Consider the following 14,866-nt stretch of genomic DNA (forward strand, 5'->3'; position numbering starts at 1 on the left):
GAAAATGAAACACTGTAAGTCACTCTGGAAAAACAAGACTATGAATATCTCTTAGATGTGACATCCTCCTAACAGAGGTGTGTCCCACATCATCTATAGCCTGAATGGCTTCTTTGGAGCCAGTGTGAAATGTGCTGGTGAACAGGTGGCTCACATGTACAAGGCTGTCAGATACTGTACATCAGCGCTCCTTTGGCCGTTTGATTAGGATTTCCCAACAGGCCAGTACTGCAGTCCTTCTGCATCCAGCATCTGCTACTGCATCACAACGGCAGAACAAAGAAGGTGCAGGCTCAGAGGCTCAGCCTGCCTGTGACCAGCACTTACACACCCACCTTCCCAGGACCACCTGGTCTACAAGGTAAATTCCAACCCCCTCATGAAATGTGCACACAACTTCTATCCCCTGAGGATAGAACCTAAAGGTTTCTGAACCTAAAGCAAAGCCTCCACTCCACAAAAAAAAATCTTAATAAAGGATATTAATAAAATCTTGCTTTGTGGCACTTGCCAGCACTTGTCTTTAATGTGACAATGACAAACCCTGCCTCTTACCAGCAAATATTTTCCACAGTCTTGAGAAGTTAAAATTTACATGAAATTTGCTATATAAATTATTCCCCCCAAGTTTTCACTCAAGGTAAACTTCTATGGATGACACAAGGTCAGTTCTCACATTCTGAGAAAATCAGTGCTTGATTACTATCAATTCCCTGAATGTCTGAAAAAAAATCTTTATGTTAGAAATTTGTATGTAGTAATTAATAGCTTACCAAAACAACTGTGAATAAAGGACACTGTTTTTGTTCGTCTTTATATATTCAGCACCTAGCATCATGCCTGGCACATACCAGACACAAAATTTGTAACTAACGAGTAGATCTGTAGCCTCACAAATGTTTGATAATCAAACTTCTTCCAAATTCAAATGGAAAAATTTTCTTCCATTGACTTTCATTATAAAATTGGAGTTGCCTATCTTTGGAAAGTATCTGACCTCAAGATATAAGGTAATAAAATCCACATTTTAAAAAGCAGCAATCATTTTAGAACTTCATGAATATTAACAGGTTATAAAATATTAATAAAAACAATTTCCAAAAGTTTGATATTTAAAGTCTACAACTGTCCTGAACTTAAGATACATTTTCTCATATAAATGGTATTTTGAATAGTAATTAGGTCAGATGAGCTAAAGATTTCATTTTACAATTTCATTACAAGTTTAAAGGCTTCTGTAGTAGGAGCCCATGACTCTAATCACTATTTAATAGTTTATATTTTCTAAAAACATATTTGACATTCTATCTCTTAAGTCAAGATGCCAGAAGAACTGACCTCCATATCCAAACAGGCCCAGAGTGAACTGGTTTGAAATCCAGTTCCATCATTTCCCAACTGACCTTGAGCAAGTTATACTAAACCTTTCCACATTGTTACCACACTTCTAACATGGAGACAACACTAAGTTATGAGAATATTATCCTTGAAATATATTAATCAGATTTGCTCTTTTTGTGTTTCCTTATCCTGGACTCTGCCTCTGTTTTTTTGTCAAAGGCATCCAATTGTCTAAGTGATGTTTAAGTTTGTTGAAACAGAACTACAAAGAGAAAGACTTGATATTAAGTTTTGACACCTGGAAATCATTATTTTAAGTCAACAGCAAGACCACATTCTTAAAACCCACCTTTTTTCAGGAGAAAATGTGTTTTCTAAATCCCTTAAACATCAGTTTTAACAATTAAGGTTTAGGGAGGCACAAGCACCCCAGCACTGGTGATGACCCACCTCACTGAGCCTACCCAAATATTCAAATCACCTGGGAAGCTTTTGGAACATTCTACTGCCTGGCCCCACCCCAGACATTCTGATTGGTCTAGGATGAGGTCCTTGGGCATTAGCCATTTTTTTATAAAGCGCCATTAGGTGATTCTAATACGTAGTCTGGTCTTAGAATAACAGCTCTTAAGTGAAGCCTCCCATTTGGTTCAAAACCATGACCAACACAGAACAGGAAGTAAAACCCAGCAGTGGCCTCCTTGCCCCCTACAGCCATGCACGTACCACGTGCTGGGGATCTGGAGCTTTTCCGTAATCCAGGGGGTCATGTGGACACATGGAAAGGATGAGTGGAAGTAGAAGAATGAGGCCAGTGTGGAGTGATCACAGGAACAGAGGCAAGGCCAGTTCACCAGACTAGCTAAACCACCTGGCACAGATACAAGTAAAGACGAGAAGACATGGGATCCCTGGGTGGCGCAGCGGTTTGGCGCCTGCCTTTGGCCCAGGGCGCGATCCTGGAGACCCGGGATCGAATCCCACATCAGGCTCCCGGTACATGGAGCCTGCTTCTCCCTCTGCCTCTCTCTCTCTCTCTCTCTCTCTCTCTCTCTCTGACTATCATAAATAAATAAAAATGTAAAAAAAAAAAAAAAAAAGACGAGAAGACAGACTTGGTCCCACTCTATGAGAGTAAGTGAAGGAGAAAATGCAAAAAAGGTTGAGCATTTACCTGAAGAAAGCTGAGCTACATGAAAGAAACAGATCAAACCAGAAGGAACAGAGACAGCATGAGTTGGCTCCTGCCCATTCCTCCCCTTCACCCCTCCTTGTCCCCCCTGAGGTGGAGGCTTGGAAGGAAAAGTAACTCAGTTACATATTATAAAAAAGCCACTGTTCCAAAGAATGGACTGATGGTTGCCAGAGTGGAAGGGAAAGGGGGATGGACGGAGTGGGTAAAGGGGATTGGGGGGTGTGGGCTTCCAGTTACAGACATAGAAGGCATAGCACAGGGAGTATAGTCAACGATATTACAATAGCATTGTACAGTGATGGATGGCAGCTACACTTGTGAGCAGAACATAATGTATAGGGTTGTTGGGTCACTGTCGTACACCTGAAACTACTGTCACACCATGTGTCAACTATACTTCATTTTAAAAATGAAATTTTGAGGGGCGCCTGGGTGGCTCAGTTGGTTAAGCAGCTGCCTTCAGCTCTAGTCATAATACCAAGGTGCTGGGATCGAGCCCCACATTGGGCTCCCTGCTCAGCGAGAATCTGCTTTTCCTTCTCCCTCTGCCTGCCGCCCCACCACCCCGCCTCTGCTTGAGCTCACTTTTTCTTTCTCTCTCTCTGTCAAATAAATAAATAAAATTTTTTAAAGAAGCCATTGTTATCAAAACTATCCAAAACATGAGAAAAGAGAGTCACATGCCCTTTCAGTGTGGTACTAGGTACCATAAAATGGGCTTGCCCAAGGTTTAATACTCTAGAATAATGTCCCTGGTTTGATGCTGTTATTTACTATCTCATTAGAGTCCAGACATTTGGAGCTATAGGTTAACTTGTAGGTTTCTGGCCCACAGAAAGGAAAGCTCAAAAGTCCTGGTTTTACTGCCTGCAGAACATTACCAGCTTTGTCTCTCCAATCTTAGTCCAAAATTGTTATTTAATGCCAGAACACTCTTAGAACCACCATTAATCTTCACTGGCTACCTTGTTAATAAGTTAATAAATCACTGACACATTATAGACATTATAGTCTGTATTTCTATGAGATTTAGGTTTTAACATTTTGAAAATTATACTTTAATAGTATATTTTCTTTGCAGATTGGATGGTTTGTGCAAATCTGCCACCCACTGACAATGACTGCAAACAGGTATTTTATAAGATAATTCAAGTAAAGTGCTTAGCACAGTGTGTGGTACATAGTAAATGCTCAGTAAACATGTCGTTATTCATAGCTGCTAATAGCAAAAGGGGTTTTTACTTGACCCTCGGTAGCAACCATGAACTCACCAATAGGGATCCATAGCAATAACTGTGGGTAACCCAGATCAGGAGTTACACATGGAAGGCTTTTTCAAGTAGGAGCCATTTGCAAATATTACAAATACAGGGAGCCACTCTGCTCAAAGTAATTCCCAAATGATCAGTGCAGATGGTGAGAATCACTTGCATTTTTTTAATATTTTGTTTGTTTATTTTCAAGAGAGAGTGAGCATGAGCAAGGGGAGGGGCAAAGGGAGATGGTGACCCTGGGTTTTTGACCAGAGCCAAAGGTAGGCACGTAACCAACTAAGCCACCCAGGTGTCCTGAGAATCGCTTGTATATTTATCACAATATGTGTGTGGGCCTATGGGGAGAAAACAACCCTACCTTAGCAAGATTAAGTACAAGGCTCTGAAAGAAGCCATCTTGGTGACTGAATGTGCTCCTCCATAATTTAAGGGATGTTTGGATGATATTCAAAACTTAGGTGACTGATCCTGACTATAGGAGAAAAAGCGAGACAGTGAAGTTAACTATGTTAGGATGTGAACAGAGAGGATACTAGTCAAGGGAGAGAGCAAAAGCTATCAAGGAGAATATGTGATTAATTTCTTAAATTATCAACTCTGTGGGCATGATTCCTCTACAGAAGTCTCTTTACACATGAAGTGCACCTATAAAAATAGTAACTTGTCCAACCTTAAAACTGAGCTTAGAGGAAACTTCAAGCCTTGGCTTTGACTTTAATTTAAAGAGTGAGAGTCTCAGATACTTTAACACTCTGGCAAGGCCATCCTCACCCGCTGATCTTTCATTCCACTGCTTTTCTCTCCTGTGTCTGGAGGTTTGTTCTCCTGATATCAATAAGCAATACTACAATTGGCAGAACGGAAGTACAAGCACAGATGCCTCACAAAATGAGGAGCAAAAACCTATATTTTTCTTTCTCTCACTCTCTTTCCCCTTCCACAGACGGAGAAGAAAAACCTAGTATTATTCTGGAGTGAACACTCAATCACTGACACACACACACACACACACACACACACACGGTCATCATAATTTCCTGCACTGACTCCCAGCTTGATCTCAACTACTCTAACACCTGCTTACTACAAAGCCAGTCAAAAGTAAAGTAATAATTAGTACACAAATTTCTGAGATTATATACTTCTTTGAAATAGGCAATTTTACACAGTATAAAATAAAAACCATTTGTTATCTTGTGATGGTACACTTAAACGGGCTTTTAATTTAAGAAAAATAGAAAATATGTAGGTTAATAAAGTGATCTCAATTTAAAAAAAAGAAAGATTCGAGAATATTGGCATTTCCATATCCTGCAGAATACTGATGACTATATGGTCAAAATGAGCATCAGTTACAAATTATGTGTACAGCTTGCTAACAAATTAGGGAAATGTTCCCCATTGGTTTCTTTCCTGACTGTAAAATAATATTCACACAGAAATTTGCAATTCAAATTCAGTATCTTATGAGTACATTTTGCAGACCATGGTCTGAGAAGGGAGAGAATGAGCTAATAGTTGCATGGAAAGTATAAATTGCTGCTGGCTCTTTGCCAGAAACACTAGACCAAATGTTTAGAGACCATGAGGCATCTAAGCAAGCCCAGTGCATCTGGACTTCTCAGTACTAGTCTTTGCTGTTTATACATGAACCTCCAGGTAAAGAGCCACATAAATTTGAAAATCATGCATTTAAAACTGTATTTATTTTATTTACAGGGGACAGAAAGGGAAGCAAATTCGAAAGCCCTTTGAGAACATTTGTGACAACACTGACAAGAAATCCCAGTGATTTAAGCAACACTAATAACCATATGTCTGGACCTATGTTCAGCTGTAATTTACACATTAAGTATAAGCTCTTATTTTCATACTTGAGGAAACATGCCAACTATTCAGTATTTATTAACATTGTTAACTTGCAGAATGAGAAAACTAATTACAATAGAAGGAAGGAAATATTGGTCTTGGGAAAAAATGACTTTGGTTTTCATACAGGTAGGTGGTAAAGGAGTCATTACTACTTCCCAAAACCAATCCAGCACATCTGTATCTTAACCTACAATATTACAGCAGATATGATCACTATATGGGCAAATATACTGCTCATAAAAATCTGCTCCAACACACTAAGTCATTCCAGCACACCACAATATAATTTTTGTAGGTATACACGGCAATCAACTGTGTGACACAATTAAAGGCCTGGTGTATCACAAGTTTTCCTCAAAGTACTGTGAGCAGAGCTGTTGAACTAGGACATGAGAGCTGTGGGAGGGGAAACAGGCCAGAATGAAATAAAAGTCTTTGCAACAGAAAGCTTATGCTCAGCCATAAGCTGAGCAAATGGCAGAGGGAGATTAGGTAGGGAGTATCTGCCTGCTTAAAAAAACTAAGTAAGGGCATGTGGGTGGCACAGTTGGTTGAGCGTCCAACTCTTGGTTTTGCCTCAGGTCATGATCTCAGGGTCCTGGGATTGAGCCCTGCATTAGGCTCCACACTCAACAGAGTCTGCCTGCAATTCTCTCTCTTCCTCTGCCCCTCCTGCTCATTCTCTCTCTCTCTCTCTCTCTCTCTCTCTCTCTTTCTCTCTCAAATAAATACATAAATAAAGCTTTAAAAAATAAGTTAAAAAAGGCAATAGCTATTTTCAAGAAAATAATTTTGGCAGGCCACAAGTGTTAAGACTAATGACTAAAGCCTGAGCTGAGAAAACCTGCAGACAAAATCACAGAGGGCCACCACAGGCAATGATCACAAGTCACCACACTTGGTGGGTCAACCTGTCCCTCCACTGTGGGAACATCAGTGCTGCAGGAGGACTGCAGACAAACTAGATCGCGTATGACATCATTCCACACATGGTAGGAATCACGAGGCCCGTTTGCAGGTCCTCATGGACAGGGAGCGTGAAGTATACTGAATATCCCTCAAAGAAAAGTATAGGTCCACAGCCTAGTGGACAGTCTCGTCCACGAGGGCCCAGCACTGGCAGGCCACTTCTGAGTGGTGCACACTGGCAACTTGTACAGCAAATGTTTCACTTCTTCTACCTCATTTATATGTACCTACGTACTCACCTTAGAACACCTGGAGCTTCTAGAAGGCTATGCTTTAATGTACAAATGGTCAGTATGTTTTGTATTAAACTGTGATTTCTTTTAAGCTGTTTTTCAGAAAGTGAGTTAAAAAATTAGGATACTGTGAAAAAAAATTAGGGTACTGTGACATCAAAGTAGTATTACGCGTGCTTTGGCATATGTATATGTGCTTCCATATTGAGGCCCTTCTACTGGCAGGGGACTTTGCACTTGGCTCGTGGGACAACTCACAACAGTCTCAGAGGAAAACTGCCCACCCCAGGACTCAGGTTAATTCCTTTGCTCTCACCTTCTTAGAAACTTCACCTCACTCACTAATAACCCTCTCCCTGACCTATCTTTAAATCTGCATCATTACTGACTCCCAAGCTTCTATCTCTTTACAACAACCAACCAACCACCTACATCCCTCTGTCATCCCATTTTTTTTAAGATTATTTATTTATTCATGGGATGCAGAGAGAGGCAGAGACATAGGCAGAGGGAGAAGAAGGCTCCCCATGGGGAGCCCGTGAAGACCCAATCCCAGGATCATGACCTGAGCTGAAGGCAGACGCTCAACCACTGAGCCACCCAGGTGCCCCCTATTCTTTTCTTATTCGCAGCCAAATTTCTTTAAAAGAGCCAGCACTCAGGGGCGCCTGGGTGGCTCATCTCACAAAGCCTCTGACTCCTAGGCCTTCCACTCAGATTAAGATCTTGGGGTCCTGGGATCAATCCAACAAGGGCTCTGCACTCGGTGAGGAGTCAGCTTGTCTCCCTCTCTCTGCCCCTCCCCCACTTCATGCTCTCTCACTAAAATAAAATAAATAAATCTTTAAAGAAAAAAAAAAGATCCAGCACTCATCACTCTACCTAAGGTGCTCCAGCAAAGCTCGCTATAGAATGCTTCATTATGGGCAGCCCGGATAGCTCAGTGGTTTAGCGCCACCTTCAGCCCAAGGCCTGATCCTGGAGACCCAGGATTGAGTCCCACTTCAGGCTCCCTGCATGGAGCCTACTTCTCCCTCTGCCTGTGTCTCTGCCTCTCTGTCTCTCATGAATAAGTAAATAAAATCTTTAAAAAATAAATAAGTAAATCTTAAAAAGAAAAAAAAGAATGCTTCATTATTGAAATCAATCTAAACTTCAGTCCTCATCTTAACTGATCTCTCTGCAACGGGAAACTGCTGACTTCCTTCTTGAAACGTTTTCTCTCCCTTGGTTTCTACAACATCTTTCTCTCCAAGAGCTCCTCCGACTTCTCTCCCTGTCAGTCACAGCCGCTGGCTTCTCTTTTCTCAGCCAGCTCTGCCCAGCCTGTTCCACAGGGTTCTCTCCGCACTCTCCTATCTTCGTTTCCAGCCCCTCCCTCTACTAACTACTCCCCTTTCCACAGCATCAGCTGTCAGCTAAACAGTTCTGAGTTTTCAAGTCTCAATTTCCTCCTTAAATCTCTCTTGAGACTCAGTCCCATATGACCAGACCCCTTCTGATGACATCACTTGGATGCTCCCACAAGCACCTCACACTTGACATGTGCAAAACAGAATTCATGGTCTACACCTGCCCTCCTCCCTCCCCTATCCCTGTGCCTCTGCTGTTAGCTCCTCTTGCTGGATTGGCTGTCTTTCTGAAAGGCACTACACCAAACTCTACCTGGGTTTGCCAGGTTAGAGACCAGGGCATCCTCTTTACCTCCTTTCCTCCCACCACCCACGTGGACAGTTTCCAAGCACTGGCATCTCCACCTCCTTTCCTTCCTCTGCCCACCACAGTGATGGCCCTAGCTCAGGGTCACATGGGGCACTGATTTGATTCCTACAGTGGCCTCCCAGCCTCAATTTTGCCATCTTCCAATCCTCTTTTAGACAGAGTATATCAAATTCCCCAAATCCCATGTCTCTTGTCAAATTAAAAATCTGCAAATGGTTCTTCTTCAAGAAAAGGTCCAGGTCCATGGCTCTTGCCTGTCATTTGCCTCCCTACTAAACAACTTCCTGCCTCCTGGCTCTGCTCTAGCCATACGGAATCACTCAGCAGTTTCTAAAAAAAGCAAAATCTTTCCTATCTGTGTGATGGCATATGCTGTCTCTTCTGCTTGACTGCGCTTCTCCCAACTCTGTCTAGCTGCAAAGACTTGGAGACATGGCTAAGAGGCCCTGTCCTACCCATCGCTTCCCTGGACACCCACAGCCTGGGTGTGATGCTCTAAGGGCAGGAGCCCCATATGTACAGTACCCCTACCAGGACTGTGACTGTCCTATTTGAGGAAATGAACCAAAACTCAATAGGTCCTTATATGAAGAGTGTAACCAAATCCAAGTAGCTAGCCCAACAAACAGACAATTCTACTGCCAAGTCCATGCAGACATTTAATATGTTGTGTGATTTGGGTAAACCAATTAAGCTCTCTGCCTACAAACATCTTCATATATAAGTTGAGAATAATATATCTATTTTACAGGGGATTAAGTGAGGTAATCCATAAACCCAATATGGGGCATACATATTAGTTATTCCTTATCTACCAGGAATAAAAAGTAGTAATAAATATTTTATGTATTACTTTATTAAAACAGCTCATGAAACAAATAAGACAGAGGTTAATACCCCTACTTATAATTTTTAGAAATAGTCCCAGGGAACCAAAGCTATTTTCCCAGGAACACTCATGCAGTTAGCAGTAGCAAAGTTCTTTGGTGTCAGATACAAAACTGATTCTCTTTACTTAGTGACTCATAAATCTCACTGTGCCTCCCTATAAAAGATACCACACCAAAGAGGAGTAGAGCTGAGAAAGAATAGGTCTTCCTAACATAGGAGCTGAGAAATTCTGAGCAAAGTGTCTAAATGAACTGTTTCCTTACTAAAGGACAATAGTTTTCTTACTGGACACAAGGTAATGCCAACTATCAGAGGCAGCATAAAGTTATCAGTCAGGGAAAGGTCCCCAATGTCATAAGTTCTGCTTTAACAAGAAAATTCTTATATTAAAAACTGTCAGGTTGCCATGGTAACAATCTATTTGCGATCATGATGCTGGTGGTATTCTGTTATATTTCTCTCAAGGAAAAGTAAACTAGATGTGGCCAAGGAATTTAATAAAAGTATCCACTGGACCAAAAGCCAAGATATGACTGTTTTTAGGCAATATGACAGGATTAAAATATACAGCAGGAGATCCTCGGGTTACAATACCAGTTCCATCAATAAAATTAAAAGATTTTGACCTTGACACCAATACAAGGTACAGCCATCTGATCTGGAAAACTCAATTCTCTGAGCAAGAAAAATAAATCGTTAAACAACCGAGATAACAGCCATGGAACAAGAAAGTCAGAATTCATCAACAGGAGAACAAAATCAATTCTCAAAGAAAGTATGAATTATAAAGACTAAATTTCTACCGAAAGCTCAAAGGTTTCATTTTTCTGTTTTGTTGGGTGTTTGCGTGTGCATGTACGTGTGAGGAGCTGGATTCTGAACTCTATGCCTCCTTCGACTTTTCTCTAGAATATGTCAGAGAATATATTCAAAATAAATTGATCTTAAATAAAAAAGGAAGAAAGTTATTGTTATTAATTAGAACATCCTGAAGTTTGAACATGCAGGCTCCTGGTACAGACAGGGACAATTTCTAAGCAATCAGCAAAGCCTCAGTCACAAGTAGGAAAATCAGATTTCCTCTCCCGGTAAGCTTTTCCAAAACTCGTTTCCACAACTATCCAAGAAATGGTAACAGTTTCCAAAATAATTTCTTTGCTATTTTAATGACTTTACAAAACAGTATATACATGCTTGATATCCTCAAAGACAATCAGAATAAAAATTGCACTCCCTCTACATCAACAATGAATTAGCTTTTATAAAAAAATATCAACATTCATGATAAAAGAAATTTTTTTCCACACTGGCCAGCTCTTAACTTACACAGGAAGTTTAGATTTAGATATAAATAACTTTATTTTAATAATGTATGTTTATTTTTTTTTAATTTTTTTTTCTTTTTTAGTTATTTATGATAGTCACACAGAGAGAGAGAGAGAGAGGCAGAGACACAGGCAGAAGGAGAAGCAGGCTCCATGCACCGGGAGCCCGACGTGGGATTCGATCCCGGGGCTCCAGGATCGCGCCCTGGGCCAAAGGCAGGCGCCAAACCGCTGCGCCACCCAGGGATCCCTGTATGTTTATATTATATACAGTACTATACTTGTCATGTGTTATAATATATTTTACAAACAAATATTTATATATAAAAATAAAATATATTTACATATAAGCAGTTTATTTTCTGAAATGCAGTCCTGAAAACCATGTGTAATCAAATTTCCCATATAACAAGTCATGCTTTCCTTCTACTTTCAATATAAAATTATAGAACTGCTGTTCTCCAAACTCCCTAAAGAGGACTGGCTGAACAAATGTGTATGTGTGTGTCTGTGTATGTATTTGTTTTAGTTTGGTTTTTCAGTTTTCTCTTTTGAAGTAGACTCCATGCCTACCTAGCATGGAGCCCAACACAGGGCTTGAACTCAACCATGAGACCAAGATCTGAGCTGAGACTAACAGTCAGACATCTAACCACTGAGCCACCCCAAGATATGTATTTTTTAAATACAGTTAAGATTACGGCAAACTTCATAAAGTCAAATATTTAAATTTTAGTAAATTCAGGCAAAATATTAACAACTTAAATAACAACATCTATAGCCAGCATAGGCAACTGCTTTTGCCTATTTTTCTTCAAGCTCATGGAGATGTTGGAAATTTTAATATCAAAAGTCTGTTAAAGGACTCAGGTGAAGGATAACCACATCAAATAGTAAAGGAAACACATGAGTACAGACTTGAGCAGAAGTGGAGAGAATCATCCAGACTTTAAGCAGAACTGGATAGCGAGGGCAGCCCAGGTGGCTCAGCAGTTTAGTGCCTGCCTTCAGCCCAGGGCGTGATCCTGGAGACCCAAAATCAAGTCCCATGTCGGGCTCCCTGCATGGAGCCTGCTTCTCACTCTGCCTGTGTCTCTGCCTCTCTCTCTCTGTGTGTGTCTTTCATGAATAAATAAATAAAATCTTAAAAAAAAAAAAAAGAACTGGATAGCGAGATGGAGACATGTAGTAAACAGTCAGTAGTTGGAAACACAGAATTGGAACTCAGAATGGGGTCCTGAAATAGACAAAGATTCACTCATTGGTGGAAAATCAGTCAGTGAATCTACAAAAGAGGATGATATCCCTTAGGAAAACAGTGTGTAGAGAAACAATGCTAATCCTTGGGGGAGACCAATTTTTACAGGTCAGTGGAGTCTGAACAAGCAAGATGACAAACAGGTCTCCAAAGTCTGGGGAGAAGGGTTTCAGGAAGGGAACACCAACATTGTGTGCCTCAGCTCCACCAGAACCCAGAACAGACAAGAATACTGGAACCCACATTAAGATGTAACCACTTGCATCAGAACAGCACTGGAGGCAGAAACGAGATTCCCAAGGCTGGCTAGATGAGCAAGAAAGTACATCAAACATGGTTATCCTAAGCATTTAACACTACAATCAGGAATCCTCAAGAAATAAAGGCTAGTGACTCTGGATTATTTAATAATGTTTCTGGTGAAAAAGAAACAGCAGCAGCATTTATTTTTAAAGCTAAGAACTTGAAATTGCTAAGTTATAATGGCAACCCATCCTTTTTCTTTTTTCTTGCAGCATAAATACATTTCTTGACAAAAATAAGAATAGTTTCTCATGCATCAAATGTCAAAAGTTCATGTATTTTTTTCTGATGTGTAAATGCCATAGATCCACTGTATCGATCAGAGGATGATATGAATCTGTCTGGAATCAGTAATGCTTTTTAATTAAATTAAAAGATTTTTCCCTCCAAGACTTCCATTTCAGTCCTAAATATGTGTTATATCCATTCATCTTTGTCTCATAGGACAATGCTCTCCATATTTTAGAGGTAGACAGCTTTACTGTTGGCTTCCTGCTAACAGGACATCTTGGATCTAATTACCAATATTATTTATGAATTACAATTGAAGGAGTGTTTTTCAGTATGATGAAATATTCATCATTTTAAGAGATGCTTAATATGAAGAGGGATGGGACAATATACTTGCTCTTTTCCAGTCCTCTCTGGTTACACTTTTTTTTTTTTTTAAGATTTTACATATTTATTCATGAGAGACACACAGAGAGGCAGAGACACAGGCAGAGGGAGAAACAGGCTCCTCGCAGGGAGCCAGATGTGGGACTCAATCCCAAATCCCCAGGATCACGCCCTGGGCCTAAGGCAGACACTCAACCACCGAGCCACCCAGGCATCCCATTACACCCACTTCTGGAAAGACAACAAACAACATAGGTTTATTCCTTTGTCTATTTAAGCCTGCAGGTTCAGAGACAGTTTTATCAACATCCAAACAAAAACAGGAAGTAATTTCTAAGAAAAAGTATATTCATAAAAGGCAAGAAAGCACTTACTGAGATAAAAAATAATAATGAGCAACTATCCCAGCAGGTAGTGATAAAATACAACTGAATAGTACTATCAAGCACTACAAAGATAGTAAATTGAAAAAAGTCCAAATATTAATCTTTTTCTATAACAAAAAGTATAGTTAAGCTTACAAACTCAACTAATGCCTAACATACTTCTTTAAATTTAAAGTATTTGAATATAAAAAAAGAAAATTATGAACAATATAGGGGGTTCTCCTGTGTTTGCAACACAATTTCAGATATCCAACAGGAGCTGCTATATTCAGTTCCAAGTATTCCTTCATAAAAAATCAGAGACAAAGTGGAAGTTTTGCTCTAATAGTAAAAGATATACCTCCATCAGATTAAAATTTTCTAGACCCTTTGGCTTTAAAAATAAGGATATACAAAATCTTTCATTATGCAGCAATGACTAGACCATCATGAATATACAACATTCCCTCTATACTATATCATATAAAGAAGGAAGAGACATCTCTAATTTGAAAAGCCAGAGAAAATGTCTAGATCTGCTTAGAATTGTCATGGCCCCAAATATTTCACAGGGAAAAAGAGTCAAAGTCTCAAGGTTTCATCATGCAAATTCACAATTTAAAGTCCATCAGAATTTTATAACTAAAGAAGTTAAAACTAGAATTGCAAATTGATATTATTTGTAGCACTTATAAGACAGGCAAGGATTAAAAAAAGTACTATCATCTAATGCTAGCAAGGTTGTAAATAAACAGTGCATTTATACAGTATTGGTGAAATGTAAAAAAATATATATTGGAGCACAATTTGGCAACAAATATAAAAATGTATAATCTGACTCAGCAATTTCAATTCTATTAATTTATCTTATGCAAACAACCATTTAAGTAAGTAAAGATATATGTATAGTGATGTTCTTTGCAATAAAAACAAAGAAATGAAAATAATCCAATAGGGTACTGATTAAATTTTAATGTTCCTACAATGGAGTAATACACAATCATTAAATAAAATTATATGTGATGTGTCTGCAGGAGTGTATATATTAAATATAGATAATGGAATGTAAACCTGTTAACAGAAGTAGGGTTTCTGGGACACCCGAATTTGTGATTTGTATTTTAATTTTTTTATAATGACCATACAATTCTTAAAACACCTGAATAAATGTTTAAAACAAGTGAAGAAATGTATTAGCACAGTTGAAAAACACACATTTGTATGTGTTACTGACAATGGTTTCTGTTTGTGTCAAAAAAAGTTAAAAGATATCTAGAGATATGAAAGGTAATGTGTTGGCTATCTGTAGTACTGTTATTAATACAGAAGAGGAAAAAAACACAGAAAACTGCCTTTTGGGAACTATAAGTGAAGACAGCAGTCCAGCAAATGTTTGATGTATTATCAAAATTAAGATGCTATCAACTTGGAGGCCAAGTAACAAGGTACGAATTTGGGTTTTTTATATTTATTTTTTTTCTTGAGAGAAAATGTGAGAGC

General features: G+C 39.4%; 1 protein-coding gene and 1 long non-coding RNA gene across 8 annotated transcripts in view; one reads left to right on the plus strand and one right to left on the minus strand.

The window, feature by feature from the left end:
* SMYD3 (SET and MYND domain containing 3) overlaps nt 1–14,866 on the minus strand; it is a 794,127-nt gene that overhangs the window by 567,298 nt on the left and 211,963 nt on the right. The gene's annotated exons all lie outside the window — the stretch shown is intronic.
* LOC112648776 (uncharacterized) lies at nt 220–7,664 on the plus strand. The gene is made up of 3 exons (XR_003129308.3): nt 220–361; nt 3,618–3,667; nt 5,530–7,664. It is a non-coding gene; the product is annotated as an uncharacterized LOC112648776 (long non-coding RNA).

The sequence above is a fragment of the Canis lupus genome, chromosome 7, assembly GCF_003254725.2.
Source record: "Canis lupus dingo isolate Sandy chromosome 7, ASM325472v2, whole genome shotgun sequence".
In the NCBI taxonomy this organism is placed as follows: Eukaryota; Metazoa; Chordata; class Mammalia; order Carnivora; family Canidae; genus Canis; species Canis lupus.